Source organism: Miniopterus schreibersii (genome assembly GCF_964146895.1).
Source record: "Miniopterus schreibersii genome assembly, chromosome: 17".
Classification (NCBI taxonomy): domain Eukaryota; kingdom Metazoa; phylum Chordata; class Mammalia; order Chiroptera; family Miniopteridae; genus Miniopterus; species Miniopterus schreibersii.
The window spans coordinates 14,765,375-14,781,419 of NC_138117.1; the positions used below are offsets into that span (position 1 = coordinate 14,765,375).

Below are 16,045 nucleotides of genomic sequence, written 5' to 3' on the forward strand. Positions count from 1 at the left end.
TGCCCTAGGGAGCCAGTGGAAATCAAGAAAATCTTTAAACTTGGGCAGAATCAAATAACAAGGAGCTGGTTTCATCTAAAATAACATTTAGCTGTGGAAGAGATGGTTGCAGCTGCCAAAATCCCAGATCGCAGGAACTGTCCTACGTGCAAACCAAACCGTTCGTTCAGTGGCGTAGTTTCAATCGCTTGGGCTTGATTAGCCTGGCCTGGGCAGTGCTACCGGTGCCAATCAGCACCAGGAACTCACGGGGTGATCCTCGAACCCCATCTAACTCCTCACTGTGTTTCCCCCACTGCCTCTAGCCATCTCTCTCCCTTCACCCCTCGAATACTTAACATCTGCATGTATCTGATGAGTAATATATGTATATTATTTGTGGTTGTATAATACAAAATTCTGATTTTGGTGATTCAATAAACTTCATGCATTCTGATTTTTCAGAGTGCCCGGATTATCAAAAGTTCTTTTTCATTTGCTCAATCTTGGAAAAAATTGTAGCAGATAAAAGTTTCCACTTAGCACCCTTTTTTGGATGTTTTTAAACAGGAGCTAAACAGAATGAGGTTAACAAAGAGATGTTGTGAGCATATGTGTCTGCACTAAAGAAGACCCAATTTCCTGAAAGCCACAGTGAATTCTTTCTTTAAAGAAGGAGCCCAACTTCCTTCTCCAGGCTGGTGTCTCCATTCGGCTGGCGCTGGCCATCTAGTAATTGCTCAGCAAATGTTTATTGAGTAAATTAATGAGCACTAATTTAAAGATAATTAAACAATTAGTAGGTAATGAATGATTTGTAAATTAGCAATTTATAATAAATTACAAATTATTTAGTTAATCAGTAAATAATTAAACTTCAATAGAGACAATGATAAAATAGTAAGTAAACAAATGACTGGAATAAAAAGGGAAACCCTAAAAATTAAAGCTCTAAACTACAGAATATTTGCAACGGAAAGAAATGTTATTATTTTCAAACACTGTAAGCTATAAATGGGGGCTGGAAAAAAAATTAGATAAATTAGTGAGCAGGGCAGTCTACTGCACCAAGGTGCACAATAACCTATTATTAACAAAGATTTCTTTAATATTCAACTGTGAAATGCCCAATTTAGAATCTCACTGTTAAAATATACCTGAGAGGTTTTCTATTCAAACCCCATTGTTTTGCAAATGAGGAATTTGAGCCCCTTTTCAGATGTATGACCTGCCCAAGTCTCCTTGGCCAGCACCACAGGCCTTCTTGGCAGTGTTGGCTTTTTCTTTTCTTCTATCCCTTCTTCCAACTAACATCACCTCAATCCCTATTTCTTCGGTGCTGCGTATGTGCCAGTTTTATGTGCTCTGCCAATTTTTGTGACTTAAGACATAAGTGGGTCCCCCATATATAGGGGTATATTCGCAACACTTATCCTTTTAAACTATGGAGTTTCAAAGATAGGCAACCGACTATCGATCACCTTCTGAACCTGACCTGGTTTTACCCTTGTGGAGCAGGAAACAATCATTTCTATTGATGCTGCTTCCAAGAAGCAGAACAGACCTGTTTGTAGAGTCTATTTATTTCCTAGCCTTTCTTTTTAAATGTACTAAGAAAATCCAACTTAGATGCATGCAGCCCGAGGTGATACAGAGGGAGGGATACAGATGACAAAAACTTCCAAGAGAAAGCCAGCCAGTTGTCTTAAACAGAAAGCAGACTAAATGATGAGAATAGTTTTCCAACCAGGAAACAGGTTTATGTCCCTAGAGCACCCAACACATGATCAAGTAGAAACATCAGTAAAACATATTTTTCCATAGTTTCTAGTCCACTTGTCCCTGACATTTTGATAATTATATCAAAAAACAAAACAAAAACGGTTTCAGTATAAATTATCTTTCCCTTCTATTTCTAGTTAAAGGTACCAAGATCTTTTGGTAAATAACAGCTTCATTGTTAAATGATCCTGAACAACCATGCTTGGGGTAGATATCATTGCAGAGTTCTGAACCTGCTAAGACAACGTTACCCTTGGTTTCAAAAAATGCCCCCTACCGTTTGCATGTTCTATAGCATAGAATGGCCCTGGATGCTCTATAACAGCCAAATATGACGGGGCTGAGCATTTAATTAACAAGGGCCGAATGATGGGAGTAAGGAAGGTAGAACCTGCCTTAGAATGGAGCAAAAAAATGGAGACTGAGGCATCAAAGGAGCCGAGTACTGCCATCTCCTGGCATGTGGGCTGGGCCAATTTCCTTCACTTTTCTGAGCTTTAGATTCCTCATCTACTATTCTATCAACGGGGTTCTGAGGCTAGATAATGTGTGTAAAATATCACTTTATAAATTTCAAGTGTGATACAAATATCAGTGGGACATTTCCTACGAGTCATGAAATTTCTAAGATTCTGGGGACAGCCTCAGAAGAGTTAACTGAACATCTTCAGGAAATCATTTAGAGCAATGAAGAGGTCTCGCTTTTATCTTCTACATGGGCATTTGTTTTTTGTCTGTGTCCAGCTATAACTGCATCCTTTACACTGTCGTCATCTATATTTGTTGGAAGAGAGGTTAGTCTTTGACTTGAATGTAGTGTGAGCATATTTTGCAAAAGCAGGTAACTCCATGTGCCCATCCAGATCATCACTGTGAATTTACTACCAAATGGCAGATTTGGGGTTAAGATCCTTCCAGAATGCCTACAGCAGTCCCAGCTTCCCCCCCACCCCCGAAATGCCTCACCACCCTCTGAAAGATTTATAAAGAAGGACACTGGCAACACGCGACCTTTTGAAACTGCTCACAGCGTGTTCTCTCCCCGGAAGGAATTCTAATGTCCTCCTGTCTTGTGTTACCTGCAGTCTACCAACCACTGGGGAAAGACACTGAAAATTTAATGAATTTTAAAAAAAGCTGTGCAAACCTCTCTCTTGGAGGAGTCTTGGGGAAAAGAAAGCGACAGAAAGAAAACATTCAAAGAAATTGCATTACTCCCAAGGGTGGCATCCACAGAGGACAGCGACAGGGATTTGAAGATGTATTACTTTTCTGGTGCCCATTTACCTACAGGGCTGGTTCTAGCACTGTCGCTGGCCACGGCCGAGGCAAAGGTGAAGGAACCTGATCAGTGCCAGGGGTACAAATGCCGGTGAGAGAAAATGATGAGTCTCATAACTGAGGACTATTGACTCAGAGATGAAGGGGCTTGGGGGTGCTGTTTTGAGAGTCTCTGTATGTGTGTGTTAGTCTGAGGTTGAAGAATTCAGAACACAACTAAGAGTATAGACGGGCACAGCCAGGGAAGGAAGGGTGGGGTGTTGAATGGAGAGGCATATGGCACCAGCTATACAGTTTATCTGAAAAGTGGAAATATATACAAGATCCAGAGAATAACTACTCACAGCCAAAGAAAACACTGCATCTAACAGCTGACACAGGAATGCATTTGCCACATATTTTTAAGTGGAAAGGGAAGGCTATGCCACTCTCTAAAGTATGATGCCATTCTTATAAATAGCTGCATGTGCATTAGGTGACAATCTGAAAGCACGCGCGTCAAAAGGTTGGTGCCAGTGATGGCTTCTGGATGTTGGAATTAGAGGGGAATTTCACATGTCTTTCTTTACTGTATATATATATTTTCTGCATTTTCTAATTTTACTAATACACAAAAAGGAAAAAAGTAATGCATTTAAAAAAAAATACTATGTCTTCTAAGTTTCTTTCCTAAGCATCGCTGAGAAAATATATGTGGGCAGAGGGAAGACGAGGTGAGAACAGGGGTCAGGAAACTACAGCCTGTGGGCCAAATCCAGCCCGCCGCCTTTTACTGCAAATAAAGTTTTACTGGAGCACAGATACCTCATTCATTCACATGCTGCACAGGCAAAGTTCGGTGGTTGTGACGAAGACCCTATGGCCTGCAAAACCAAATGTCCCTATCTGGCCCTTTACAGAAAGTTTGCCAACAACTGCGTTAGACAGATTCTTCCTCCAATATTGGGTTTTCCATGGCACTTTGCTAGCCCTGGGAGCCTGAGGAAGTCATAATCCCTGTGCCTCAGTTTCTCCACATATAAAGAAAAAGATAACTCTTCTTAGCGCTGCTAAGCATAAAAAGTGCTTAACACGGTGCCTCATCAGGACACTCTCAAAAACATTATCCTACTTACTGTCAGCCTCCTTTATACAAGACACATCATTCCACTGTTATGTGAAATCCAATGAAACTGCATTTCTGTTGGTCAAAAATGGTTCAGCATTAGCAATTTTATACTTCGGCCACTCACGGTCCTCATTTTTCCTGTGTAGGTTTTCACCTCTGAGACATCTCGGTGTCATTAAGGTAGTTTGGGGTTAGCGCATTTGCCACGAAGGGCTGGGACTGATCCAGGCATTTGGGAGTGGGAAACAACAATGCTATATGTGTAGAGGCTTTGTCCCTTGGGAAACCCAGGCAAGCGAGACTACACGTAGCCACGGTGTGACGGATTCTGGGCTCCCGCTCGCTGCCACACCAGAGGCTCTGCAGATGAATGACACTCTTCCGCCCTACGGAGTAACACCTGTCTCTTGAAGTTCAGAGGGCCCAGCAAGCTGCCACAGCATGGTGACGATCACTCTGGGCACCGAGCAGAGTTCCCGACACAGACTGCCAGACATCCCCGGGAAGACCTTCCTGAAGGGAATATGGGATTCTGGATCCTGCAAAATTTGAAGGGCATGTCATGCAAGTGCACTTATAGATGATATTTTGGGGCTTAGTACAGTTCCTAAATAGGAGTTATTTAAAAAGGTAAAATAGAGCTTCTCCAAGAATGAGACAGAAAGACAGACGTGAACATCAATGGAATATAGTTTTAAGAAGCTGCGGGTAAGAAAGTATAGGATATGCGCATAAAAAGGAGGCAAGTCTACCAACTGAAGAAGTGACAGAAGTGTTCTTATCAACGGAAATGAAGGAAGGCTTTAAGTTCAGTGTTAAGCCTATCGAAGGAAGAACAAACTCCATTTAATTCAATCACTTATCAAATGCCTGTGTTATGCCAGGCACTGGGTTAACACAGCTTAGAGAGAGTAAAATAAATCAGGTGCTATTTCTACCCTAGAGGGGTTTCTGGGCTGGTGGAATGAAGACAAACATGTAACCAAAAAATGCTAATATAATGTGATGTGCTATAATATTAATAATAGCTGTCATTCATTTATTGCAAACAATGTACAGAATACATAGACTGGGAAAATCAGTTCTGGTCGGAAGGGCCCAGGGAGGTTGGGAAGAGAAGAGGAATCTGAGTTAGGCCTTGAAAACTTCACCAAAAGTTCACCAGGAGGGTTTTGGGGCAAGGCAGAGAGTGGTCTGCGGTAGTGTCCGGACAGGATGGATATGAGAAACGGCTTCAACGAAGCTGAGGAACGTTTATGAAGGGCCTCCTACGTCAAGGTTAAGGATTTGGACTTCATCCAGGCATTAAGGTCTTTTTACACAGGAAGTGATCTGGTCAGCTCTGATTTAAAAAGACAAAAAATAGATAGTTTCCTAGAGAGCCATGAAGCAGGATCATACGCGACTGAGAGGCTAAAACCTAGACCAGAAGGATGGCAGCAAGGAGAGCGAGGAGGGGATGTCCCCAGGATGGGCATGTCTTCAAACTGAAGTGCAGGAGTGCAGGCGGAGAGTCTGCAGACCCAGAAGAGCTGGAGAAGCAGAGGAATACAATTCTGGCGAGGGAGGAGGGAGGAGGGAGGGCAAGGGGGGGGGAGAGCACCGGTGAGGGTAGCATCCTTGGGGGGAGATCTTTCCTCAGAGACGAAGGAAGCAAATACCGCCGCGGGGAGGATGCTGAGGGAGCGCATCGCTGCTGATCTCGACTCTGGAGCAAGGAAGGGGCCTTGGAGAGTAGGTGGGAAGCCACCCTGGGAGGCCCGGCAAAGGGAGCAGGCTAGAGATGGGTAACAGACAAATGGAATATCAAAACAAATGAACAAACAAAACAAAACATACAGGCAGTCAACAGACTGGTGGTTACCACAGGCGGAAGAGGGACGGCGAGACGGGTGAAGGGTTCGATTGCATGGCGACGGATGAAAAGTAGACGTTTGGCGGCGGGCGTGATGTAGAGCATGCAGACGCTGATTTATAATGTGGCTCACCTGCAACTTACGCGATATTACAAACCAATGCTACCTTAGTAAAAAATAAATTCAATAAAAGATATATTTCAAAAAAGAATTATCCTGTAGCTTCAGGACCCACCTGGGCCAACAATTCATACATAGGTGATGTCTCTCATCTGCATATTTATTTGATTTTTTTCCCCCAAGAGTGCTTTGAACTTGTCATGTTCACTCATTAAATATCATTAATGGGTACTGAATGACACTCAAGAGGGGAAAGTCTAATTTCCTTAGCTGGACACTTAAAGCTTCTCTGATGTAGCTCTCAACCCACTCTTCTGATCTGTCTCCACCTCCATCACTGTTTTCTCCTCGAGATACAGAAAGCCCAAGTGCTTTCAGGCTCAGACAGGTAACACAAGCATGAAAACGGGCAGGGTCTGAGGTAATAGGGAGTGGTGAGAACCATGCCTCAAAAGCTGTTACGGTTCCTTTTAGAATTCTCTGAGGGCCAAACAAAATCTATGAACACAACTTGATATTTTAGGGGCTTTCTCTTCTAAAATTTCATAAAATAAATTCAGTCTCCTTCTAGCAGATTTTCCAATCAACTAGACTCATAGATAGGAGTCCCTTTTCAAATACCTGGTACTTACTCTCATCTTTACTTTCTGCCTCACTCAGACTTATAAAATACTATCTTTCACTGCACAGAGGTCTAAACATGAGCTTTGGATTCAGGCGGCCCTGGGTTAAAATCCTGACTTTGCCACTTTTCGGTTTCTATGACACATGACAAGAAGCCTAAGTTTTCTGAGCTCATTTTCCTTATTTGTAAAATGGGGGTAATAATAATATTATCTTATGGGGTTACTGTGAAGATAAACCCAAATAATTTATGCAAAATACTTACAAGAGTGCCTAGCACATAAATGCTCAATATTTTTTAAATGTATGATTTTCCCCAACATGATCATTTCCTTTAGGACAAGAATCAGATCTTCTGAATTCTTTATATTCTAAGTTACTAGAAACTATCTTGGGAGTATTTGCTGCTAAGTATATGCTTGGGAGATAAGCTGATATTCATTTACAATAATTATTATTACTCAAAAGTGCATTGGGCAAAGCAAAATTTTGGTAGCTGGGAATACTGAAACTGCCTGATAGGTTTTAGGGCCCTAATTAGAGAACTGAGATACTCTTAAACGATGAAAACAAAAACTAAGTACACACAAATGCGTACGTATACACACACGTATAGATATTTACACACACATATACATTTAAATAATTCTTTCCCATTTGCAAAGTGATTTCTATGCTCTTCTTTGCTTCTTAAAAACTTTTTAATGAAGTCCATAAAGTACAGATCAATAATAACTAATACCAATTCTGTAAGTTACACATGATCATAGTTACATTTTAGAGAAAGGGAAACAGAAGTTCATAGAGGTTTAATAGACTTGGCCAAGGAACTCACAGTGAATAATCAGTGGAGGGGCCTCCATCACAGGTCTTTACAGCCCATGCTTTCCCTAATCTTTCCTAACTATCCAAGATATAAAGCTTGGCAAGAGCAATTAAAAAGCTGGCTATATTACCCTAAAGTTAATGTGGGAATTGAAAACATCTAAGGAGACTCTGAATGAGGAACATGAGAGCCCAAACACAGTGGCCTAAAATGACACTGGCCAAGAACTCTTGAGGGCAGCCGTATTTCATTCAAGATAAGGTCACAAGATCTTAAACATAATTAATCCTATGAATGTGGGTCTCATTTTGTTCCATTAAGAACATTGGCATCACAATCATCACCATAAACGATGCCCTCTGAAGGAAGACTCGCTTTTAGCAGACTGCCTCTAAAAGGGCATAATTTCCAATCCCCCAAGAGAATGTAGTGATGGAGGTTCTGCCTGTGCAACCTGGGGCTCTGTAAGATGGGGATGGGGAATCGGACCTGACAGGAAGGGAGTACACAGTGTATTAATTTTCAAACAGGAATTGGGAACAAAACCAAGAGGAGGGGAGCTCCAATTTTGCAATCTGACTTCAGTGCTTTTCCAAAACACACAAAACAAAACAGACACAGTAATTAACAGTCATCAGTATAAAAAAAAAAAGGCATCAAATGGGTACAGAAGCTAAAAAGCAAAGAAGGATTTATCAAAAGAGATTGTGCTTAATCAACTTATTTTCTCTGATTAGGTGAAATGCTTAGTGTTCAAAGTAAGCAGCAAAGGAAGTCAGACTTTTGGTCATATTTGATCTAGAATCCTTTGACATTCTCAAAGGGGACTAGAAAGGTGGAATAAAAGGAGGAAAAGAAAGAAAAGCTGGACCTGGTGAAAATAAGGAAGAGACTGAGCTTTGTGGCTATAAAACCTCCATTCTGCTCTTGGAATTTGGAGTGGAAAAACACGCTCGCTAAAGGTGTCTTGCCCATTTCAGGCCCCTGTTCTGGTTACTTCTACGTGAGGTAAGTTGTTGGCCTTCCTCTAAGAATGGTCTCCTGATCTTCCACAGCTAGTGACCTAGCTTTTAATATTTTTCTGGTAATCTGAAGAGTTATATGCTCTTACACAACTCGTTTAGCTCAAGGCTTTAGTCATGTGAATTACAGGAGGCGGAATGAGGTCCCTTCCAGTCTGGTGTCAAGGAATCCTGTTTTTCTATCCTGCTGTGGCCCCTAGTGGTACTCATTAAATGCTCATAATTCACTAAACATAGACCAACAGTGATGATGACAGGCCACATTTATTGAGTCCCTACAATGTGCCAGGCACTATTCCAAGTACTTTCTAGGTTTTAACTCCTCTTATCTCCTGATGTTAAGTGCTCAGCAGCTGGACTCTCCTTGAGTCACTCAACTGAACTTGGTATAAAGTGGTACCTCACAGTGGTTTTATTTGCATTTCCCTGATGAATGAATATTGCTGAGCATATTTTTATGTGTTTATGGGTCATTTCTAAATCTTCTTTATAAAGTGTCCAAATCTTTTCTTCGTTATTGCTGGGTTGGTTTCTGTTCCAGCTAAGAAAGCCTTCAGGGCTATATCTCCTGCATGTGCGTTACTCTCCAGATCTCAGGATGATGACTGCCCTTGTGGCATCAATTCTCTAATGGGCCAAAAAAAAAAAAAAAAAAAAAAAAATCATCAATTTGCAGTTTGTCCAGCCTTTTATTGTAGTAAAGATCCAAATGATGATATCTAAGCTCTTTACATATCAGAGCTGAAACCATCAGCCTTCTTTATCTAGTGAGATGATCATATGACTTTCTTCATTTATTCTGTTGATGTGGTAAATCACATTGATTTTCAAAAACTGAGTCAACCCTGCACTCCTATGTACACATGACCATGATATAATCTTTTTGTCTATTGCTAGATTCAATTTGTTTGCATTTTGTGAAGGTTTTTAGGTTTATGTTCATGAAAGACCTTGGTCTATACCGTAACATTTTTGTAATATCTTTGTCAGGTTTTGGTACCATGGTTATTTTGGTCTCATAAAATGAGTTTGAAAGTACTCCCCTTTTCATCTATTTTCTTTTTAAATTTTATTTTTCAATTACAGTTTTCATTCAATATTATTTTGTATTAGTTTCAGGTGTACAGCATAGTGGTTAGATAATCATATACTTTACAAAGTATTTCCCCTGATATTTCCAGTACCCACCTAGAATCACAGATAGTTATTTCAATACAGGGTGGGCAAAAGTAGGTTTACAGTGTGAGTATGCAAAACACCGAGTCTATCTTGTATTATTATTTATTATTGTGTTACTTACTTGTATTATTTGGTTTATTGTGATAGTCTCTTTATTGTGGTGGCCTGGAACTGAACCTGCAATTTCTCTGAGGTATGTCTGCAGAAGGGAACAAGGCCAGGTTTTCTGAAGCCAGAGGAAGGAGAAACAGATGAAATAGATGGTAAACATATTAGGGAAATCTCATCAGATAGTTTATAACTTCTCAGGGCAACAGTCCAGTCTCCTGTTGTGTCCTCTCTTGTGACCTGTGTGCCTGATGTAATCTGCTTTATGCCACAAGGTAAAAGGGCCAGCACCCCGTGCCAACGATCAGAACGCCTCATTCAAAGCAAAAATATTCTTAGCAAATAGATTTGTTTGAAGACCTAACTGGCATTCTCCCAAAAAGGTTTATCAGGAATGAAGCTGATATTTTGATCTCCATTTGTACTTCTCATTGAAAGGGGTATTTTTTACCAACCTCATGAAACCTTGGATGACATCCTAACTAAAGGCCTTTCCAACATCGAGAAGGCTGTTATCCTGAATCATCAAGACAACCAAATTCAGCACTTTTGGTTTAAGAATGCTGAGTATAAAAGTGATGTTTGTACACTTTCCATCAAAAGGGGTTAAAAACAAAGAATAAATTCTGTTCCTGGAAAATTCGATTATGGGAACCATAGGCCCTGATGAAACTTTCCTCTGCAGAAATACAATGCTGCTTGAGGTACAATAAAAATTGTAGAGCAGTTCGTACAAAATAGACATATAACAAAAATGCAAAGATATAGAAAAGTAGAACATAATACCCAGAGGGGAAAACCAATAAAGATAAGAAAATGTACAGAGAAGGCACAGTGGTAAATATACCCACAGTTTATTTGACTAACCTGGATTCTAGAAGTAGTATTCTCACAGGTACATCACATAAAGTAATTATTCCACTTCTTTTGACACCTGTTAACTACACACCCCACTGGTCTCCATGGGGAACTCGAACTGTAATAAAAGACAAGACAGCAGGAGAAAGGGGCAGAGCAGCTGGGAGGAGTGCCCACTGGAGGGAACAATGTTAGCAAATGCACAGGGCCGCAGCCTGAAGGTCTGAGAACGAGAAAGAGGCCTCCCCTTTATTCAGCAGCGTAAACAGAACATTCCAGGGGCTACATCTCAGCGGGGTGCTTGGAGAAGGGGAAAGAGGTACAAATGGGCAGTGCTGGAAGCACAAAAAGGACCAGAGGACCGAGAAATATGACAGATCAATACTGACCATTTGCAGGGGCTACCCATAGGATAACTATTTATCCCCGTATACATCCAGGCATCTAAAGGATTCCTGTTGCCGTTCGCAAAGCAGCCAACACGAAAACCTTTGACACATTCAAAATCGCTTTTAAAAGACGTTCTGTATTCTGGGAGGTCTGAGTGCTTCACCCATGAACATGAGCCTCTGAAGTTGGCAGGGGAAAGAACGCTTTGCAGATGGGGGATGCGCGGAAGAAGGAGCTGAGCTGACGTTGGCAACCACCACGGGGAGAATACGAGGCAGGCAGGGGCTGCCACGCCTCAGGCCTGGAAAGGTTCTTAAATGCGCACAGAAAGAACCTGAAAAGCTGCCTGTGAGCTTCCACCTGCCCCGGGGGGCTTCCTCATCAGCATTCTAAGCCCGGCCTCAGAAAGCTGGGGAGAGAAATCGTGCAAGCACAGGAAAATAGACAAATTTCTTTCCTTCAAGCCTAATCTGATGATTTAAATCTATCTATCCTAATGCCTCTCAGGAGTTCTAACCACCTTATGCCTTTTTAAGAGCTTTTCTGCAGGGAGTTAACACTAGCAGCTTCTCTTCTGATTAAACACATCTGCCACAAAATACCAGGTACCTTCTGGACACAATGAAATTCTCAGAACTTCTAATAGAAAATTTGCAAAAGGTTTTGCGTGCTGGTGGATTTAAAACATATCACAAGTTTTCTCAGACTTTGGAGAAACTGGGGGCAACATCTGTTTAGGATTTAATGTCCTTTAAACAAAGGCGTCAGAAAATGTTCACAGGGTGAAATTACAGGTTAAAACATAAATTAAAGAATTAAACTACCGAGGTGAAAGGTTACGTTTTCAAAGAAAGTTCAAATCATGACTATCAACAACACAAAAATGATCACGTTTTAAGATTTTACTTAACTCATTAATGAGAAAAGTGATAAGATGTTAACACCAGTTCAAAGTAGGATCCGAACAGCAGGCATAGTTACAGATCAGGGAGACCGAGAAATGAATGCATAAATGGAAGGCAAAACTCGCCTCTCCACAGTAGCCAGGGGAGTCACCTGAAACTCAGCGTGACAGAATTTACATGTCTACAACACGAATTATTTCGTATTGCTATCCGCTTACAGAGCTGTAAACCAACTCTGCAGACGCAGAGTGCGATAACCCAAAGCAGCGTGCTGTTGACGATGCGCAGTGTTCCACGGACGCGCACATTTTTACCTACACAGATGTTGACAGTCTTATTTATTGCTATACTCCCCAAACCCGGTGCTGGGTAGATGCTTCATAAATACTTGCTAAGTGGATAAATGTCTACTATGCACTAAGCGAGGCCCTTCACATGCATCATCCCATTCAGTCTTCCCGGTAACACTTGAAGATAAATATTATTGTCCTTTCACTGATGAGAAGCTTGTGCGTACAGCTATCATGTGTCCAAAGTTGGGGATGGAGGACAAGGTGGGAGCATTCGCCCCAGGCCTGTCATCAGAAAGCCCATGCCTTCTTCCTTCCCGCGTAATATAGAGCATCTTCTTTCTTACTCACATTCGCTGTACCGTCTGCCTCTAAATTAAGGGATTGTTTCTGTGTTACACTGATATACCAGGCCTCCTTCATGAGCATGATACTTGAGACCCCTGCTATAAGGAGAGTCAAAGAACAGCAGTGCCCAGGAGAATCTAAGCACAAGAGATGCAGGGACATCTTTTTTTTTTTTTTTTAAATATATCTTTATTGATTTCAGAGAGAGGAAGGGAGAGGGAGCGAGAGAGACATCAATGATGAGAGAGTCACTGATTAGCTGCCTCCTGCATGCCCCCAGCTGGGGATCGAGCCCACAACACGGGCATGTGCCCTGACCAGGAATCGAACCCCGACTGCCTGGATCCTAGATCAACGCTCAACCGCTGAGCCAGGCCCGGCCAGGCCGCAGGAACATCTTTATTGCAGCCTTGCAGACAAGCACGGCGTGTTTACTAGCCCAGATTATTTCCCTCCCTGCTTAGGTGCTCATTTCCCAATTGTCATGAAAATAAAGATAGACGGATTCAACACTGTTTATATGTGTTGTCTGTTTTCGGAGAAATCAGGACAGCAGCTCAGGAAACAGCAGCAGCTAAGGTTCATTGCATGCTTACTACGACCGCGAACGACTGTCCCATCAACACCATCCAGGGGAGACTATCCTCACCCCCTCTTTCCAGCCCCAGAAAGCTGAAGTGCATCAAGTAACCTTCACAAAAATCACACAGCTCGGTTGCCGCATCCACTGCTCTGACATTTCCCTAAGTCACTCTTCTGTCTGCAGAGGCTGTTGAGCTGGGCTCTGTCCCCACGCCCTGGTATTTTATATGCCTCTTTGCTTTGTTGGTTATAGCTGCAAAGGGCACTAGGATGCCCACGGCTTCCAGCATCACAGAGCTGGTAACCGCAGGCTGGCCTATGTTCTGAAAGCTATTTTCTGGCCACTTGGCACTCGTGATCATGTGGGAATTTTACATTCTATCCCGGGCCAGAGAACAGGGGAAGAGAGTGGTCTTCTGAGGCCTCGAATAGGTGAGTGTCGAGAAAAAAGTGGACCAAATGTTAATCTGAAGTCATTCTCTCTGATCCCTAAGTCCCCAAATAATTCCCTGCTTTCTTTTCTTGCCAGAAAACAGGCTGCCCTTAGAATGAAGTCATCGTGTGTTTTTAGACACCTCCTGACGAGTCTCGACATGAATAACAGTGCGATGCTGGCACACAAAAGGTGTCAATAAATGGCCGACTTAGTACTATACTGATATTTATGCATTTAATTTTCACAACGACGCTCTGAGGCGGGTACTATTATCATCTCTGTCTTTGGAGATGAGGCAGTGGGGTTAAATAACTTGCTCAGAATCCCTGCCAGGATCTTGCCCAAGGTCCCAAAGAGGCTGTAATTTACTGATGCCGGCAGTGCTCCCTGGAGACCAAGGGTGTCACCGAAAGCAGTAAGGCAGCTGTCTGAAACACGTGTCTCCTTCCCACACCCCTGAACCTCGTGCCACTCAGTAGAAAGCCTTGCGAAGTGGGACCATTTGCTCCACAAGCATTGAAGCATGAGATCCTCATTTGCGAGGAGCCAAATGCTCATCTTCTTCAAACCATTATAAATGCTCACCCTTCCCTCAAGGGCACCTCATAATTCTCACCCTTAATGAGAGATAACACTACTTTCAAATAAGATCACCAAAAAGGCTTCGCCCTCACGATCACAGGCATTAAGAAACATTAGCGGACACTACCTGATGAAGGCTACCATAATCAGCCAAATGGTTCCTGACTGATGGATCACTTCCAGGGGTGGAATAACTGACCTTACACGGGACTCTTAAGGGAGGGAACTAAGAAGTAAAATCTAACAGCTGGCGTCTAAGCGAAGTCCCAACTCTGCCCTCAGGATTTCAGGAATTTTATCCAAATGGGCCATTACCTCCGGTTGAGGGGAGAGAGGAAGTGAATTAAGGACCTTTTTTATACTGAAGTTAGGAGTACTTCATGCTCTGTTAACTCAGCTCGAGCTACACTTGGGTGTGTTCCTTATATACTTAAACGTTATCAAGGTGCTCAGCAGGGCTCCATGACAATCCAGCTTAGTGATTTTTAAGCCTGAGGGTTATTCCAAATCAAGCTTTCTATGTAATCCAAATATATAAAACAGACAAAGGGAGCTGCTTTGGTTGACAAACCCACCTCTACCCACAGCACACTCCTTGTCACCTGGGCAGCCTCGAGTGTACCCAAGGGCTCCATCCACGGAGCACACTTTGAAATCACCCATCATGTCCTCTCAAAGTTACAGGGCAAACACTGAACTGCAAAAATAAATGCTTTCTGCTTAATACACCCCTTTCCAAAGAAACAGGAGTAAATGGACTCTATAGAGAGAGGTTAGGATTTCAGAAGACAGAGCATGAGTTTGGAAAGAGGCGTGGCAGCTAGAGTGCTGAGCTCCTCCAGGGCAAGTTGCTTTCCCACTAGAGTATCAGTTTTCTCTTAGTAAAGAGGAAGACTCTACACTAGAATCAGAACCTTCTTTTCATGTTTGTCAATCCTCACCCAAGGGTATTTTTTCTATTGCTCTTCAAAGAGAGTGGAAGGGGGAGAGAGAGAGAGAGAAACATGGATGTGAGAGAGACACATCGATTGGCTGCCTTCTGCATGCACCCTGACTAGGGCAGAGTCTGCAACCGAGGCACGTGACCTTGGCCATAATTGAACCCAGGACCCTTTGGTCCTAGGGCCGACGCTCTAACCACTGAGCCAAAGTGGTTAGGGCTAGAATCAGAACTTTCTTTTTTTCCCCTCCCTCCTGAAGCACAGTTTTGGTGCACAGAGCATACTGCTCAGTCCTATCTCTGACCATGGTGTTTGCAAAGGGGGAGAGAGGGAATACGGCAGCCATGGAAAGCAGACTCTCTGGGTGGCAGAGCAGGTGAGGTCTTCAAAAGACCCCATTATTCTGAAGGGCTCCCACGGTGGGCCTCTGCTCTCCCCCTTGCCCACTCCATTCTCCAACTGAGAGATGCAATCCGAGGGCTTTTACAGTTCATGACACTGTCAAATTTTCTGCTTCCAAGCGCTGCTTGACCACCACATATATTTCTCAAAGGACCCTGACCTAAGTGGAGTCTTAACTTGCGCTTTGAAGGTATTCATCTCAGGGGTAGTGAGCTAGTATTATTCTACTCACTTCAGAATTTTCCTACTTAGAAATCTTTTCTACTTAGAATATCTACCTATTGATCCTGTAACCAAATTGATTTGAAAGACTTCCTCCCTTTCTTTTCTCTAGGCTTGCTTTCATTTTCTCTAGAGTCCCCCAATCCCTTATCCTGATTTCCACATATTTTTACATTGGACACTTGAAATCCACAGTTCTCTATA

General features: G+C 42.5%; 1 protein-coding gene across 3 annotated transcripts in view; it reads right to left on the bottom strand.

Annotated features, from left to right (window-relative positions):
* The window catches only part of SAMD12 (sterile alpha motif domain containing 12), a 276,682-nt gene that overhangs the window by 153,891 nt on the left and 106,746 nt on the right, over nt 1-16,045 (bottom strand). The gene's annotated exons all lie outside the window — the stretch shown is intronic.